This window comes from Petaurus breviceps, unplaced genomic scaffold, assembly GCF_028583685.1.
Source record: "Petaurus breviceps papuanus isolate PSGF00001 unplaced genomic scaffold, PetGlider_PUasm1.0 126, whole genome shotgun sequence".
Lineage (NCBI taxonomy): Eukaryota > Metazoa > Chordata > Mammalia > Diprotodontia > Petauridae > Petaurus > Petaurus breviceps.
The window spans coordinates 54,192,571-54,209,766 of NW_027185655.1; the positions used below are offsets into that span (position 1 = coordinate 54,192,571).

Sequence of the window (17,196 nt, forward strand, 5' to 3'; positions counted from 1 at the left end):
TTTTGTCCCCAAAATAGGAGTCTAATGTCGGATTCCTCAGTTTGCTTTGCTTCCTTTGCTTGCTCATGTTGCCACTCAATTACTTGACTTTTGAGCCTTTTGCCACAGTAGAACTCTGCTACCAGAAAGGGGAGCTTTATCCCAATTGCTGGGGTTTTCTCAGCTGCTGGGGCTATTAGTTGGGTGCCCTCTCTGAAGCCTTCACACACTCTCTGGCAAGCAAGTCATGTAGCCCAGGACCTCCACCCTAGACAGCGATCCAGATCCATGCGGGTTAAAGCAAGAGCTTTACCCCTCAGTCTGGTTGATTGGTCCCCCTACAATCTGCAGGCCTGGGGCTCTGAAGCAGCCACATTGTGGGTGGCTGCACGCCCATGGAGCCTCAACTGCTTCTCTCCCGGGGGAGGCAAAGGCTGTACTGTACTCCCAAATTCCCTGTTCCTGCAAAGTCTACACTGACCTCTCACTTTGTCTTTGTCATCTATGGGTTGATAATTCTGGAAACCGCCACAGCTGCTGTTGATCTGAAGTCCCTCCAGCCAGCTTCTGGTCAGGCCATCCTGAAGCTAAAATCTCTGGCTCACGTGGGGCTGGGGTCAGCTCCTAGAGCGCTGTGCTGGCCGCTTCCTGCCAGCTTGCCGCGCTGTCCTCAGTGGGAGGTTAGCTTCTCTGTGTCATTTTGTGGGTTCTGTAGCTCCAAAGTTTGTCTAGAGTCATTTTTACATGAATTGGAGGAGTGGAAGCCCAGGCTCTTAGAATTCATAACTCTCCTTGAAAGTGTGAAGTAAATTCCACTTCCTCCAGGGAGCCTTCCCTGATCCCTGCCTCCTTCAAACTGGCCATGATTTTCAGATGCCACTTTGCTTGAGTCTCTCTTTTGTAGTTACCATGTAATATTTTTATTATGCTACATACACTGTTATATATGATAAAAATATTATAGAAATAATGGCTAGTTTCACTGCTAGAGCAATGTCACAATCATTTCCATATTGCTTATCATGTAATATTTTTATCATATATAATATAATATACATAGTATAATAAAATATTATGTGATAAAATTATACATAGCATAACAAAAAATATTACATGATAAGTTGCATTATACTATCTATGACAGAGCCATTGTGGTATAATGCATAGAGAGCTTGCCTCAGAGTCAGAAAGACCATAGTTCCAGTCCCAGCTCTGACACCTAGTGACTGTGTGACCCTGGGCAAGTCACTTAACCTTAGCAGTCTAGCCAACTCTCTAAGACTATAGCTGCAGAAGAAGCTTGATGTGCATTGGTAGAGGGAGTTCCCTTACTGAAAGTTCCCTACACCAGTGAAATCTTTCAAAAAGAAAAAAAGAGTTCAGAATTTGAAACAATTTTAAAGAGAGAAAAAAAAACCCAAAACTGAGTGTTACAGCACACACCTCCATACTGTACATACCACACAGTCAGGGAATGTGTTTCATCTGAACCTTGCATCTCCCCTACTGCTTGGTACTAGTGAACTGTAAATAGTACTTAATAAGTCCTTTTTGAATTTGTTTGGTCAAATCCTAAACTTGAAAAGCAGACTCCTCTATTGGATTAATTACATAAATTCAGGGAACAAAGAGGGCGGTTACATTGCTGATAGACTCCCATTGATCAGCAGTACTTAGTGACAGAATACAATCATTTAAACAATGATCATGTAAAGGTGCCAACCCAAAGATAAAAATTGGGAAAATAAAGACCACTAAGGAAAAATCCAACATCTAGTCTTTCTGTCAGCTTTTAAATTCATTAACTTCTTTATCCCTTTATCTTGCAAGGCCAGAGAATATCCTATTTCCAAATGCTCCAGTGGACATCAGCTACATAGGTGAGAATGGTTATGTAAATTCTGTGCTTATTAAAGAACAGTCTGTATCTTTGTAGCACCTACCTAGGACAAGGAGTGTTTATTCGTTCGGTTCATCATAGCTCATCACAGAGGTGGGACCCCCTAGCATAGAACCAACCATGTTTTTAAGCTCCATCTTTAGTGCTCTCTGGCTTAATAGACCTCAACCTGCAACTTTTGTTTTAACAGTAGACTTGATACTCACCACTTATCTGACCTCTGGCCACCATCTCCTAAGTGAAATGAGGGGATGTAATGGGAATGTAAATTTTTAAGATCTTCCCTGCCCCTAGGCTAAAGTGCACCTGGAGCCTGGGGTGGGAGGCTTGTTTTTCAGTAGATACTTCTTGATTGACCAGTGAGTCAATAAGGTTGTTACATTCTCTGAGCCAGGAAAAGGCTATATAAGCCCTGATGTGTAGCTTTGTTTTGGGGCTCACTTTGAGAAGTGTTCTGTGATTTCATCTGGATTCTGGGAAGCCGTTGTTGAGAGCCCCCCGTCGGCTTTGAAAAACCCAGATATTGAAACCCAGATGTTCATTTGGAATGGATGTAATGTTTGGACATTTTGGAAACTGTCTATTTGATCTGTTTCTCTGTCTTGATAATTTTGTCTGTATACTCTGAAGTTGGGGGTGCTGACCTTTTTCCCCTGAACTAGGTGAATGATACATATCTGACTGATTAAAGTAAGCTTGTTAACCCATTTTGAGTTGCTTTCCTTTAACAAAGCAGATCCAAGAACCTGTGTTGGCAGACACCCTGGGGATGCTGGGGTACTTGCTGCTACAGGGGATTGGACAAGATAAGCTAAAATACATCTCTAACTTTCAAATCCTATTATTCTAGGGTTTTCTTTCTTTCTTTCTGGGTTTGGTTGAGCATAAAGAACACTGTCTCTGGGGACCCTGACCTCAGCTCCCTTGTCTCCTATCCTGAAGTATTAGGCTCTGTGCCCTTGAATGACTTCAGGTAATAAAAAGGTTCTTGTTATTAATGTGAGCATTGTACCAGCACATTCATCAAGGACAATGTCTCAGCATTCTCTGTTGAATTCATGAAGTTTATTTCATGAGAAAGGAGAGATGACAGATGGTCACCATCTGTATTGGGTTTACAATATGCTCATTGCTTAACATGTAGATTTTGTTTCTACTGTCCTTGTCACATTCTTATATCCATTTCAGACAGTGAGTAGAGGGTCCTATCACTGCATTCTCTACCCACTCCCTCTTCCCCCTCCCCAGACTGGCCAGGGTCTATCACCTGGATTTCATTCAGCAGTACCCTAACAAGGATGTTATACAAGTATAAAATGAATTGGAGTCAAGAAGACCTGAGTTCAAATCCAGCCTCAGCTAAAAGTCCACCTTCTGCAAGAAGCCTTCTCTTGCCCTCACTTGATGTGGTCATCTTCCCTCTAAGATAACCTCCAATTTACCCTGTCTATATCTTGTATTAAAATAGTTGTTTTTAGGTTGTCTCCCTCATTTGAATGTGAGCTCCTTGAGAACAAGGACTGGTTTTGTCCCCCTTTTTTGGTATCCCCAGAATTTATCACAGTGCCTGGCACATAGTAGTTGCTTAATAAATGCTTGTCTAGTTGACTTGAAGATCTAGCCACCTTTAGCCTTCAACAGTATCTTATGGTGGGTATGACTCAGTATTTATTTGGTGTAGTATGATGGGAAGAACTCTGGATTTTAATGGTGCCTCAAAATATTGCTTGCTGTATGGTCATGAGCAAGTCACTTAACTGGATTTCTTCATCTGTAAATGGGGGGTAAATAATATCTGGTTCAGCACCCATGAGATTGATTATGAGGATCCAATGAGATCATGGAATTATGGATTTATAACTAGAAGAAACCTTCTAAGTCTAGAACATCTTCCTCATTTTATGGGCCAGAAAAGGAAAGTTTAGGGAGCTTCAGTGATATGGTCATGGTCATATAGATAATGCTACGTAAACCTCAGAGCTCTGGATCCATGTCAGCAGTTATATATTTAGTGCTAGAGGGGCAACTTTGGTTCAGTGACATTGGGCAAAGCCCTGAATGTCTTTGTTTCAGTCACCATGATATATATATATGTCTCCTCATCTGAACTTGTTTATGAGACAATGAATTGATGAACCCAGAGGCCGTGGGCCATCCTGAACTTTTTGGACTTGGTTACTATGACCAGTAAGTCTTGGAAACTTCCTAGTAGGTTGACAGATAACCCAACTGTATGTATTTCATATTTGTCTAGCTCATGAGTTGTTCCTAAAGGTTGACTATATATTTAGTGCTTTCCTGCAAGTCGTATCTTGACATCAAGCCAAGTCAACAAGCATTTCTTAAGTTCCCACTGTGGGTCAGGTACTGTGCTTTGCAGCACAAAGAAAGATCAAAACAGTCTCTACCTTCAAGGAACTCACAGTCTAACAGGAGAAAGCACATGTAAACAAATATGTAAAAATGAGATCTATATGGGGTTATATGGAGATAATCTCAGAGGGAAGGTACTAACACTAAGTAGAAATTTATGGAGTTGATAGTTGTAATATCTTGTACAGGAGTCACTGGAGTGTGAGTATATGGAGATGGGAGAATTCTTGGTGGCACTTGGCATTATCAGCAAACATATGAAAAATGTGCCAAGTCATTATTAAGAAAATAGCAAGAGAAATTCAAATGCTTACATCAGGAATTCAAGGCAGCGAGCATTTATTCAGAAATCTAAGAAGGCTCCCAGACTATTCATAGATTTAGAAATTATCTGGTTCAGTATCCCTCCCCTGTGGTTCAAAGTGCCTAGTGGATAAGTAGCTTATCTAACCAAGGCCAAACAGATGGTGTGTAACAGAAGTAGGATTTGAACCCAGGCCCTAGGATTCCCCAGTCAGCCTTGATTACAAAGTTACCATGGTAATGTGAAACACCATGAATTCCTGAAGAATCCAAGTTGAAATGCCTTGTCATTTGGACCACAAGATCCCTGCATTTCCAGCGTCCATAATGCATACTGGTTGAATTTAGAAAAGGAAGAGTACCTATCAGATTATCATCAGAGAAACAATGAATGCCTTGAGTCACTGCAGTGGCATTTGGGTCGCAATAATTGCAGTGAGAAAATCAGTGAAGTACTTTATTTACCTCTTCGTTCACCAGTCATGTTGTTTATAGGTTCAGCAAGCTAACAACTGACTTATATCAGTGATTTTTATGATGATGCCATAGGATCATAGATCTAGAACTTCCGGGGCAGCAAAAATGGCAGGGATCTGGAGTGAAAGGGCTTGTAGGTGACACAGTGGATAGAGCATCAGGCCCAGAGTCAGGAAGATTCTTCTTCCTGAGTTCAAACATAGCCTCAGACACTTACCAGCCATGGGACCCTGGGCAAGTCTCTTAATTATATTTGCCATAGAGTCCTCATCTGTCAAATGAGCTGGAGAAGGAAATGGGAAAGAAAACCCAAAAAGGGGTCACAGAGAGTCAGACACGACTGAAAAGTGACCCAGCAACCGCAGCACCTGGAGTGAGAGCACCTAGGCTCAGATCTTTCTTCTGACATTCCCCACCTTGCAACCTTGGTTAGACATGACCTCCCTGGACTCTGTAAAACGAGGGCATTAGACTACATGGTATATGACGTCCCTTCCAACTGTAAATCTATAATCTTATCATTCTAAGTGACCTTAGAGGTAATCTAATACAATGCCTTCAGTTTACAGATGAGGAAACTGAGGCCCACAAAGGTTAGGTGACTTGCATGAGGTTGCATAGCTAACAAATAGCAGAGGTACATTTTGAACCCCAGACCTCTCTTTTATAAGGAAAAGACTTTTACTGGTACTGTTGATAACAACCTCCAAGGCCTGTAGGGATGAGAAACAAAAGATACTTTTCAGAGACGTAATCAGGCCAGTCTTGTCTATCTGAGAGGGGATTCCGGTGCTCAGGTCACTAGAGATGAGAGATGTGACACGATCGTAGTCCACAGAATTAGAAGAGGCCATATTTCTTTAAGAAAAACACAGAATAAGCTAAAGGGCCTGCCAAATGGATTTAGAATTAATGTGGTTATAGCCAAGCACAGCGTTTGTTCACATACGATCCTGTTGGCCAGCTTCCTGGACAAAGTCGTCAAGCCAGTTTGAGGATATGGCTGCAGGGTAACCAACTTCATCCTGACATAGACAGTGGGGCACTGGCTTAATGACCCCTAAGAGCAGCAACCAGGGGTCCTTTTCAAGGGAAAAAAAGAAAAGAAAAGCAGTGGTTGAGAACTTCGGCCTAGTGTTCGGACACAAATGGGAATTTGTCAGGCCTATTCTAAGGATGTAGGCTAGTTCTGACATTATTCAGCATAAGTGCCTAATATATGCCTAATTATTAAGTGCTGGAGCTACACAAGACAGTCCTCACTCCCAAGGAATTCACAGTCTAATGGGGGAGACAACATGCAGACAACTATGTGTCATCAAGCTATATTCAGAATAAATTGAAGATAATCAAACAGAGGAAAAGCACTAGCATTAAGGAGTCAGCAAAAACTTCTTGTAAAGGTGGGATTAAATCTTCTACTTAAAAGAGACTAGAGAAGCTAGGAGGTGAAAATGAGAAGGGAGAGAGTTCCAAGTATGGGGAACAACCAGTGACAATGCCTGGAGTGGAGAGGTGGGGTCTCTTGCCTGTGTTACTAGGTTGAGGAGTAAGTGGGCGGGAGGGAGGTATAAGGATTGAAATGGTGGGAAGACATGAGCTTATGGAGAACTTTAAAAGGCAAATTTATCAATTTGATCTTGGAGGTAATAGGGAGCAACTAGAGTTTAAGGAATAGGAGATGGGGTGTGACATGGTCAGACTTGTGCTTTAGGAAGAGCAGCTGAGTGGAGAATGACTTGAAGTGGGGAGAGACTTGAGGCAAAGAGATAAATCAGTAGACTATGCAGTGGTTCAAGTGTGAGGTGTCAGAACCTCACAGATACCCAAACAAGAAGGGAAAATCAGGCTGCAATGTGTACTTGGCTGTCTCATCTAGATCATGAACAAGAGGGCGTCCTCTGCAATTCAATTGTTCTTGGGAAGCTAGTGGCCCAACAGCAGGATTTTATTTAAGTGAAAGAAAATAGAAACTTATAGCTTGGAGATGAGGAGCTGTGTGTTGTGATAACAGGCATACATGGTTAAATGTCTTATATTGTCCCTTGTCTCACAAGAAAACTCCATAGGGTATCTGAAGAAAGCGCTATTCCTGAGCAGTTTAAATTGTCAGATACATTGAAGCATTTGCTTCCCTTCGAAAATGATTCTTTTTTTTTACACAATTCACACAGAAGCAGGAACAGAATCATAAATTGTCACAGCCCTTTTTTAAAAAAAATAGTATTTTATTTTTTTCACAATTACATGTCAAGATAATTTTTAGCATTCATTTTTACAAGATTTCAAGTTCCCAAATTTTCTCCCTCTCTCTCCTCCCACCCAAATGGTAGAGAATTTGATGTAGGTTATACATGTTCTAACATGTAAAACATGTTTCCACATTAGTCACAGTTGTGAAAGAAGAAACAGATTAAAAGGGAAAAAAAACACAAAAAGAATAAAATAAATGAATAACTTGTTTGATTTGCATTCAAAGCCCATCAATTCTTTATCTGGATGTGGATAACATTCTCTTTCATGAGCCTTTTTTTACTTGTCTTGCATCATTGTGTTGCTGAGAAGAGCTGAGTCATTCATAGTTGATCATCACACAGTATTGCTGATACTGTATACAGTGTTTTCCTGCTTCTGTTCATTTCACTTTGCTCAGTTTGTACAAGTCTTTCTGGGTTTTTCTAAAAATCTGCCTTTCTTCATTTCTTATTGCACGATAGTATTACATTACATTCATATACCACAGCTTATTCAGCCATTCCCCAATTGATGGATATCCCCTCAATTTCCAACATTTTGCCACCATAAAAAGGGCTGCTATCAATAGTTTTGCCCATATAGGTCCCTTTTTATATGATCTCTTTGGGATAAAGACCTAGTAGTGGTATTACTGGATCAAAGAATGTGTCCAGCTTGATTGCTCTTTGGGAATAGTTCCAAATAACAATGGTTGGATCAGTTCACAACTCTACCAACAGTGCATTAGTGTCCCAATTTCCCCACATCCTCTCCAACCTTATCATTTTTACTTTTTGTCATATTAGCCAATCTGATAGGTGTGAGGTGGTACTTCAGAGTTTTCAATTTGCATTTCTCTAATCAAAAGTGATTTAAAGTACTTCTTCATATGCCTATAGATAGCTTTGATTTCTTCATCTGGAAACTGTTGATCCTTTGATCATTTATCAATTGGAGAATGGCTTGTATTCTTATAAATTTTACATAGTTCTCTATCTGTGTGAAAAATGAGGTCTTTATCAAAGATGCTTTCTGCTTTCCTTCTAAACTTGGTTCCATTGGTTTTGTTTGAGCAAATGTTTTTTAATTTAATATAATAAAAATTATCTATTTTACCTTTTGTAATGCTTTCTATTTCTTGTTTGATCCTGAATCTGTAACTCACTTAACTTCTCCTTTAAATATTTGAATGCTATACCATTTAGTGCATATATGTTTAGTATTGATATTACTTCATTGTCTATGGTACCTTTTAGCAAGATGTAATTTCCTTCCCTATCTCTTTTGATTAGGTCTATTTTTAATTTGCTTTGTCTGAGATCAGGATTACTACCCCAGCTTTTTTTTATTTCAGTAGAAGCATAATAGATTCTGCTCCAGCCCCTTACCTTTATTCTCTTTGTATCTCTCTGCTACAAGTATGTTTCTTGTAAACAACATATTGTAGGATTCTGTTTTTTGCTCCCCTCTGCTATCTGCTTCCATTTTATGGGAGAAATCATACCATTCAGATTCCTTTCTATGATTTTTAAGCTTCTTTTTGATGAACTCTTTTATGAGTTCTTTCTAGGCTTGGGAGAGCTTCCCATTTTTCATAGGTGTTTTTCCCATAGATGTTTTGACATTGTGGTCCTTTTCTGAGTTTGTGTCTTCATCTTCCCTGTCACCATAACAACTTTCTACAGTTAGATTTTTGTTTTGCTCATCTTTTTTGGCCTTTTTGCTTTCCTTTAAATTTGATGGGTGGAAGGACACTGTGTAAAACCAATCACTAGCAGCTCTCCTGGGGACTGCTGCTGTAAATAACTTTGAGGATCTAATCGCATAGTATAGTGAGCTCTCTATTTATTCAGCAATAAACTAAAGCAAAACATTCATAGAAACCAAAGTACAGCATTCACAACACTATGCCATAACAACTTATTACTAAGGTGGCCACATAGTCTTAAATGAAAAGTAGCATTCAGTAAGTCACAATCTCCTCAATCAATGTAGAGTGCCTAAGTAAAATCTTCTCTCATCTTGACTCATGGCTGGCTTCCAAACCCCATGGCTCTTCTTCCATGCCTCTGGCTCTTGCCTGGATTCACCCAACAGTTGCCTGAATTCACAGGTAGGCAGCTCTCCCAGATCTTGCCTGGATTCACATGCAGGTAGCTTTCTGCTCTGGTTCTATATCTCAGCCCACAGAAACTATTTCACTTAAAGCCCTTTGCAGTTTCTGTTTCTAGGAAAACAAAGTTTAACAGAGCCACAACAATATTTACACACATTTCCAGCACTATCATCTCAGTTCACTTTCTGTCTGACAAAGTAACATCAACACAGACAAAATAACAGACAGAGTGCTGACATCACAAACATACTTTCTCTTAGCTCTGCTTGGTCCCAGCTCGTACTTGAGCTTTGATCTGCTCTGCTCCTACCTGTTCTACCCTTCCTGTTCTGCTCTTTCCACAGACTCCTTCCACTGTGGGCTCCATGTGATGACATTAGGCCTATTAAGGGCAACACAAATGAATACTGTTTCCAACAAAGACTTGACACAATCAAAGGTGAGGCTCAAAGGTGTTTGAATAGCTGAAACAAGCAGCAAAGTACTACTTTGCTTGCCATTACACACTGTCTCAGGTTTCTTGTGCCAGGGGCTACAGACCCTGGCTGTTTACCTGGTGCTGCACTGATACATAACCTGGAGTCCCATGGGAGATCCTTGTGTCTGGTATTGTGCTAACAGAGTGGGGTGGGAGGGGGTAGCTGGTGCTGCTGGTGCAGACCACCTCCTCAATGGGGTGTTTCTGCATTTCCCCAGGGCTACACTGATGCAAGGGGCTGGAAGCTGCTTGTTTGCCTGGGGCTATGCTGAAGCACCAGTGGGGGCCCAGTGCTGGTGGCTACCTGTTTGCTTAAGCACCTACAGGGTTGACTCTCCCTGTTTGCCCGGGGCTATCCTGAAGCATAGCTGGAATCTGTCACTTCCCCTGGCTATGCTGATGCATGGGGGGGTGGGAGGGTGGGGTGAGTGGTCCTGGTGTTGGCATTTGCTTTTGCCACAGTACTGAGGCTCAGGCTCTCCAACTGGTTTGCTGAGGTGGGATTTCCTGCTGGCTTGCTGGGATGCTTCCTGTCCTGGACTGTGTTGTCCATTTCCTGGAGTAAGAAACAGACCTTTCTTACAGATCTCCTAAGTATTTTTTACTTAAAGATTGTTTTACCCCATCTTTTTCTTGGTTCCGCTATTCTGGAATTTTTTGGGGGGTGCTATTTTATGGTTGTTTGGAGGTGAATAGGGGAGAGATATTGCAGTTTACTACTTACTCTGCAACCTTCTGGTTCCCAAAAGTCCAAGTCTCACAGCCTTTTCTCATATACTCATATGCTGCAGATTTAAAGACCATTCTATTTCTTGAACAGAAATGATGTACAGCCTCTTTCAAGCTAGCAGTTAAATTGCATCTTAATAGATAGTAGGATGAGAGAATAGAGTTGTTTTTTTTCCTTCTTTCTTTCCTTTGTTTTGACTTATAAAACAATTATTGTGAACCTGACCACACCAATAGACACAAACATTTATTTATAAAAAGAACAGGAAAAGAGAATATGTAAAATTTTGAACTTCTATTATGTATGGTACAACTTGGTTTTTCTAAGTCTATATTAAGTTTGTCTCAGTACCAACACTGTCTTTCCTGTCTGTGTTGCCTGGCTTGAGACCAGTTCATACTCCCCTTCTTATGTTCTCTTCTGTACGTATTTTAAATGTTTTGTTAACACTCTTTTCTCTCCTCCTTTTTTGGGTATCTCTTAAATTACCTTCTCTTTCTCATAATTCTCCTAAAAATAAAAACAAAACTAAACCTTCTTTATAATAAATGTAGTCAACCAAAACAAATCTGCACATTGGCTGCCACGTCTGAAGAGCTGTATCTCATTCTGTACCTCTAGCCCATCACTTCTCTGCCAAGGCATGGGAAGGACACTTGCTTATCAGTCTTCTGGAGTACTGATTCCTTATGGCATTAAGTTCTTCTGTCTTTCACAGTGCCTTAGAGTTTGGCATATAATAGGCGCTTAAATGTTGTGTACTTGACTTGATTTTGCAGTGATGTGGTCTTGTGTAAATTGTTCTTCTCATTTCACTCAGCATCAATTCATGCAAGTCTTCCCCAGTTCCTATAAATCCATCCCTTTTGTAATCTCTTATGGAACAATGAATTTACAGTTACATACTGAACCATAATTTGTTCAGCTCCAGTTGATGGGCACCCACTTTATTTCCAGTTCTTTGAACCAGCTATGCTGCTGTAAATATTTTTGTACATATGAGTCCTTTATCCTTTTCTTTAATCTCTTTATAGTATGTAACTAGCAGTGGTATTTCTGGGTCAAAGGATAAAGGTACAGGTTAGTGCTTTTGGTGATAAAGTTCCACATTGCTTTCCATAATGGTTGGATCAATTAATAGTTCCATTAGTAGTATATTAGTAGTGTCCCTTTCTGCCCACACCCCCTTCCAAAAATTGTCATTTTCTTTTTTTGTCAACTTTACCGGTATGGTGGTGTAACACCAAGCACAAGCAGCTTTCCAGAGGACTGCTGCTGTGAACAGCTTTCAAGGTTCTGATTATACGGTATAGTAAACCCTCTGTTTATTCAGTAACAAATCAGAGCAAAACATTCACAGAAAACAAAGTACACCATTCAGAATGTTACAACTTATCACTAAAATAGCCACATAGTTTTCACCCCAAAGTGGTCACATAGTTTTGAACAAAGTATATTCATTCTGTAACTCAGTCATTTATTAAATCCTCATTTCAATCACAAAGTACAAAAGGTCAAAGTCCTCCACCCATGGGGCACAAGTAAGTTACAATTTCAACAGTCACTTCTCAGTCCCCACAGAGAGATCTTTTCATCTTGACTCTAGGCAGGCTTTCAGCTTCCATGGTTCCTCTTCCATGGTCCCAGCTCCTACCTAAGCCACCAAACTGTCACCTGGGTTCAAAGGCAGGCTGCTGCCAGTTCCCTGTCCAGCTCTCCATGCAGTTCCTGTTCCACATTGAAGCTCACGATGTCCAGTTTATCTCAAATCCTTCACAGTTTCTGTTCCTGGGAAGAGAAAACTTAACAGAGCCACAACAATATCTGCACACATCAAGCTTAACAGAATTACAACAATATTCACACACATAGTCAGCACTATCATCTCAGTTCACTTTCTGCCTGTGAAATAAACATAGACCCAAAAAAGACAGACAGAGTACTGACACCAAGGCCATGCTTCCTCTGGCAGCTCCAGCTAGCCCTCAGAAGAAGCAAAATCAAAATTACTTTCTCCTGTTCTCAAAATCAAAATCTTTCTCCAGCCTCCACATGGCTTGCTCATTCTGTCTCAGTTGTCAATTCTCATTTCTCTTCTCAGTTCTTCTTAATTCTCAGTTCAGTCTTCAGTCCAGCAGGAGCAGCCCAGCCTCCAGATGCTCTCTGAGAAAAATTCTATCTCTCTTTGATAGTAGCTGCTCTGCCTCAACAATGCTAATCCCAAGAAATTCTGACTCTCCTAGCTGGGGCTTTTCCTTATATGTGGTTTTAGCTCCTCCCTGTTCAGTCCCTTCCTGTTATGTCAGCAATAGGCATTCATACCTTCTGTTTCTTAGCAGAGGCTTGATATAATTAGCTTGACCACTAAGTGCTAAGTACCTGTTAGCTTGTCAATACAAAGGAATCTTCAAATTTCATTACTATTACAGGTAGATGTAAGGTAGAACCTCAGAACTATTTTAATTTGGTTGGTGATTTGGAGAACACTTTTTCATATTTTTGCTGATAGCTTGCTTTTCTTCCTTTGAAGACTGCCTATTCATATCCTTTGACCATTTATCTTTTGGGAAGGGCCCTTGTTCTTACATATTTGTATCCATTCTTTGAATATCTTGGTTATATATCATGGATATTCTTTTCCATTCAAAGTGGTTGGAGTTCATTTGTCACATTTGTGTTGTGTTTTTGTTTAATTTTTAACCAGAAACACCTGAATTATCTTTCTCTATTTTATTCATGTGAATATTTAGACCTATAAAACTTCCCCTAAGAACCGCTTTTTGCTACATCCCATAAGTTTTGGTATGTTGAACATATCAATCCCAATATGTTGTCTCATTGTTATTTTCATGGATGAAGTTATTAATTGTTTCTATGATTTGATGTTTGGCCCACTCATTCTTTAGGATTATATTATTTAGTTTCCAATTAATTTTTAGTCTTGTCTTTCCATGGCTCTTTATTACATATAATTTTTATTGCATCATGATCTGAAATGTATGCATTTTAATATTTCTGCCTTTCTGCATTAGATTGTGAGGTTTTTATGCCCTAGTACATTATCAGTTTTTGTGTAGGTACTGTGTACTGCTAACATAAAGGTATATTCCTTTCTATTCCCCATTCAGTTTCCTCCAGAGGTCTACCATATCTAACTTTTCTGAAATTCTATTCACCTCCTTAACTTCTTTCTTGTTTATTTTGTGGTTAGATTTATCTAGTTCAGAGAGGGGGAAATTGAGGTTCCCCCACTAGTATAGTTTTGCTGTCTTTCTGTAACTTCCTTAACTTCTCTTCTAAGAATTTGAATGCTATACCTCTTGGCGCATATATGTTTAGCAATGGTATTACTTCATTGTCTATGGTGCCTTTTAGCAGGATGTAGTTTCCTTTCCTATCTCTTTTTAATTAGATCTATTTTTGCTTTTGCTTGTCTGAGATCAGAATTCCTACTCCTGCTTTTTTTTTTACCTCAGCTGAAGCATAATACATTCTACTCCAGCCTTTTACCTTTACTCTGTGTGTATCCCTGTTTCAAATGTGATTCTTGTAAACAATATATTGTAGGATTATGTTTTTTAATCCATTCTGCTATCCACTTCTGAGTGGGATAGGTGGAAACTTCTCAGGTAGTATTCTTAAATCTATACAGATTTGTAGTAAGTTACCAAAGACTTAGCAGCCTGGGCTAGCAACCTGGGACCCTTACCTTACTTCCTTGGTGATAAGTTGAAGTTTTTGCTAAGCTAAGCTAAGCTGTGTAGGAGGGGAAAGTACAGACCCTTCATACCTAACCACAGGCCCAGATGTCCCAGACTTGTTTCCACTGACCACCATCTGGCCTATGCAAATATAAAATTGGAAATCCTGTTACAAAACTACAGACAAGTCACCATGTCCTAAAATCCCCATGATTCATAAAATATCGTCTGCTTTCATATCTATATTGATACTGCTAGACATGTATCTTCTACTTTCATATCTATTTTGATATTGCTAACATTTTACTTGCTGTATAAATGGATTTTTGTGGTCAGATTGTGAGCCTAAGTTCCTGATTAAAAGGAACAAAGGACAGTGATGGGAGGGGGAAAAGGGTGGTCTTTCGGTATATAACCAAGCTTTACATTCTGTATTTCGGGCCTTTCTCACCAGACTGCTTCTGGTGATGAGGACTCTCCCCTTCCTGTGGAAGGTAATAAAGATCTTTTTGTTTCTCTGAAGAAACTTCTGTGTTATTGATTTTATTTGGGGCAAGGGTCTTTTGTCCTACACGCTTCTGTTTTGTGGGACAGTTCACCCCACTCACATTCACACTTATTATTGCTGTCTGTGTCTTTCTCTCCATCCTATTCCCCCCCCCATTTATGCTTTTCTTTTTCCTTTCTCCCTTTCCCTCCTCACTAGCTTTGCTTTTAACCACCACCTCCCTCAGTCTGCTCTCCTTTTCTATCAGCCCTCCCCCTTTCCTTTCCCTTTTCCCTTACTACTTCTTCCCTCCCTTCTATCCACCCCTCTCTTTTCTTTCCCCTCTTCATTCCTACTGCCATATAGGGCAAGTTAGATTTCTATATCTGAGTATGTTATTCCCTCCTTAAGTCAAATCTGATGAGAGTAAGGTTCAAATAATGCTCATCTCCCTCTCTTCTTTCCCGTTACTGTAATATGTCTTTGTGCCTCTTCATGTGATGTAAATTATCCTTTTCTGCTTCCTCCTTTCCTCTTCTCCCATTAGAATCCCTTTTCACCCCCTAATTAGATTTTTTATCATCACATCAAAGTCAACTTATACTTACCCCCTCTGTCTATGTATATCCCTTCTAAATGTCATAATAAAGACATATTTCTCAAGAGTTACAAGTATCACCTTCCCTTGTAGGGATGTAAACAGTTTGCTCTTATTGAATAACATGTGATTTTTTTTTCCTGTTTACCTTTTTATGTCTCTCTTGAGTCTTGTATTTGAAGATCAAATTTCCATTGAGCTCTGGTCTTTTCATCAGGAAGGTCTGGAAGTCCCCTATTTCATTGAATATCCATCTCTTCCCCTGAAATATTATGCTCAATTTTGATGTGTAGTTGGTCCTTGGTTGTAATCCAAGCTCCTCTGCCTTACAGAATATCATATTCTAAGCCCTCTAATATTTTAATGTAGAAGCTGCAAGGTTCTGTGTAATCCTGAATGTGGTTCCATAATATTTGAATTGTTTCTTTCTGGTTGTTTACAATATTTTCTCCATGAGCTTGTAATTCTGGAATTTGGATACAATTTTCCTTGGCATTTTCAATTTGGGCTTTCTTTCAGGAGTTGATCAGTGGATTCTTTTGATTAGTATTACCCTCTAGTTCTAGGATCTCAGGGCAGTTTTTCTTTCTTTTTTTTATTAATTTTTTTGTTTACTTTTAGTTTACAAGATTCAATTCCACAATACCTTGAGTTTCACATTTTGTCCCCCTCCCTAGCCTCCCCCTCATGGCAGCATACAGTCAAGCATAGGATCTGTAAATACTTTCACATTATACATTAGTCAGGTTATAAAGACAGATTGTATCAGATGGAATGAAAAATGGTAAAGAGGACATAAAACCAAACAAGAAAAGGAAAAAGATCAGGTAGTTTGCTTCAATCTGGATATAAACTCAGTTTTTTCTAGTTCTTTCTCTGGATGTACACATTTCTCTCCATCATGAGTCTTTTGGGATTGACTTATATCACTGCATTGCTGAGAAGAGTCCAGTCTATCGAAGTTGGTCATCACACATACATTGTGTCTGTAATTGTGTACAAATTTTTCCTGGTTCTACTCTTCTCACTCAGCATCAGTTTGTATAAGCCTCTCCAGGTAAATCAGGGAAGTTTTTCTTGATGATTTCTTGAAACATGCTGTCCAGGCTCTTTTTTTTTATCTTGGCTTTTAGGTAGGCCAGTAATTCTTAAATGATCTCTTCTGGATCTGTTTTCCTGTTAAGTTGTTTTTCCAGTGGGGTATTTTATGTTTTCTTCTATTTTTCATTCTTTTGATTTTGTTTGACTGATTCTTGATGCCTTATAGATTCATTAGCTTCCACTTGAGCAATTATAATTTTTAATGAATTTTCTTCAGTTAGCTTTTGTTCCTCCTTTTCCATTTGGCCAGCCTACTTTTTAAGGAGTTGTTTTCTTCAGTGTACTTTTCCCTCCATTTTGTAAATTGTATTTTTAAAGCAATTGTTCAATTTTTCTTCTACCTCTCTTATTATTTCTCCTCCAAGAAGACTTTTTGGGTTTGAGACCAGTTCATATTCCCCTTTAAGGTTTTGGATGTGAGTATATTGACAATATTGTCTTCTCCTGAATTTATGTTTTTATCTTTTATGTCGCCATAATGAATTCTCTGTGGTCATTACTTTTCTTTGATGCTTTTTGCTCATGGTGTTTGCATTTTTCCTGGCTTTTAGAGTTGACCTCTGCTTCTGGGGCACAGGGGACACTGTCCCATGCTTCTTGTCCTGGGGACTAGGGGCCTGGTTACCATCTTTGTGTGACTGGGCAGCACGGGGTATAGGGGTCTGGTATATTATCTAATGCTGAGCTGGAGCTATGATGGTAGCTGGTATGTGCCCAG

General features: G+C 39.6%; 1 pseudogene; it reads right to left on the reverse strand.

Moving 5' to 3' along the window:
- The window catches only part of LOC138170915 (S-formylglutathione hydrolase-like), a 181,323-nt pseudogene that overhangs the window by 59,834 nt on the left and 104,293 nt on the right, over positions 1-17,196 (reverse strand).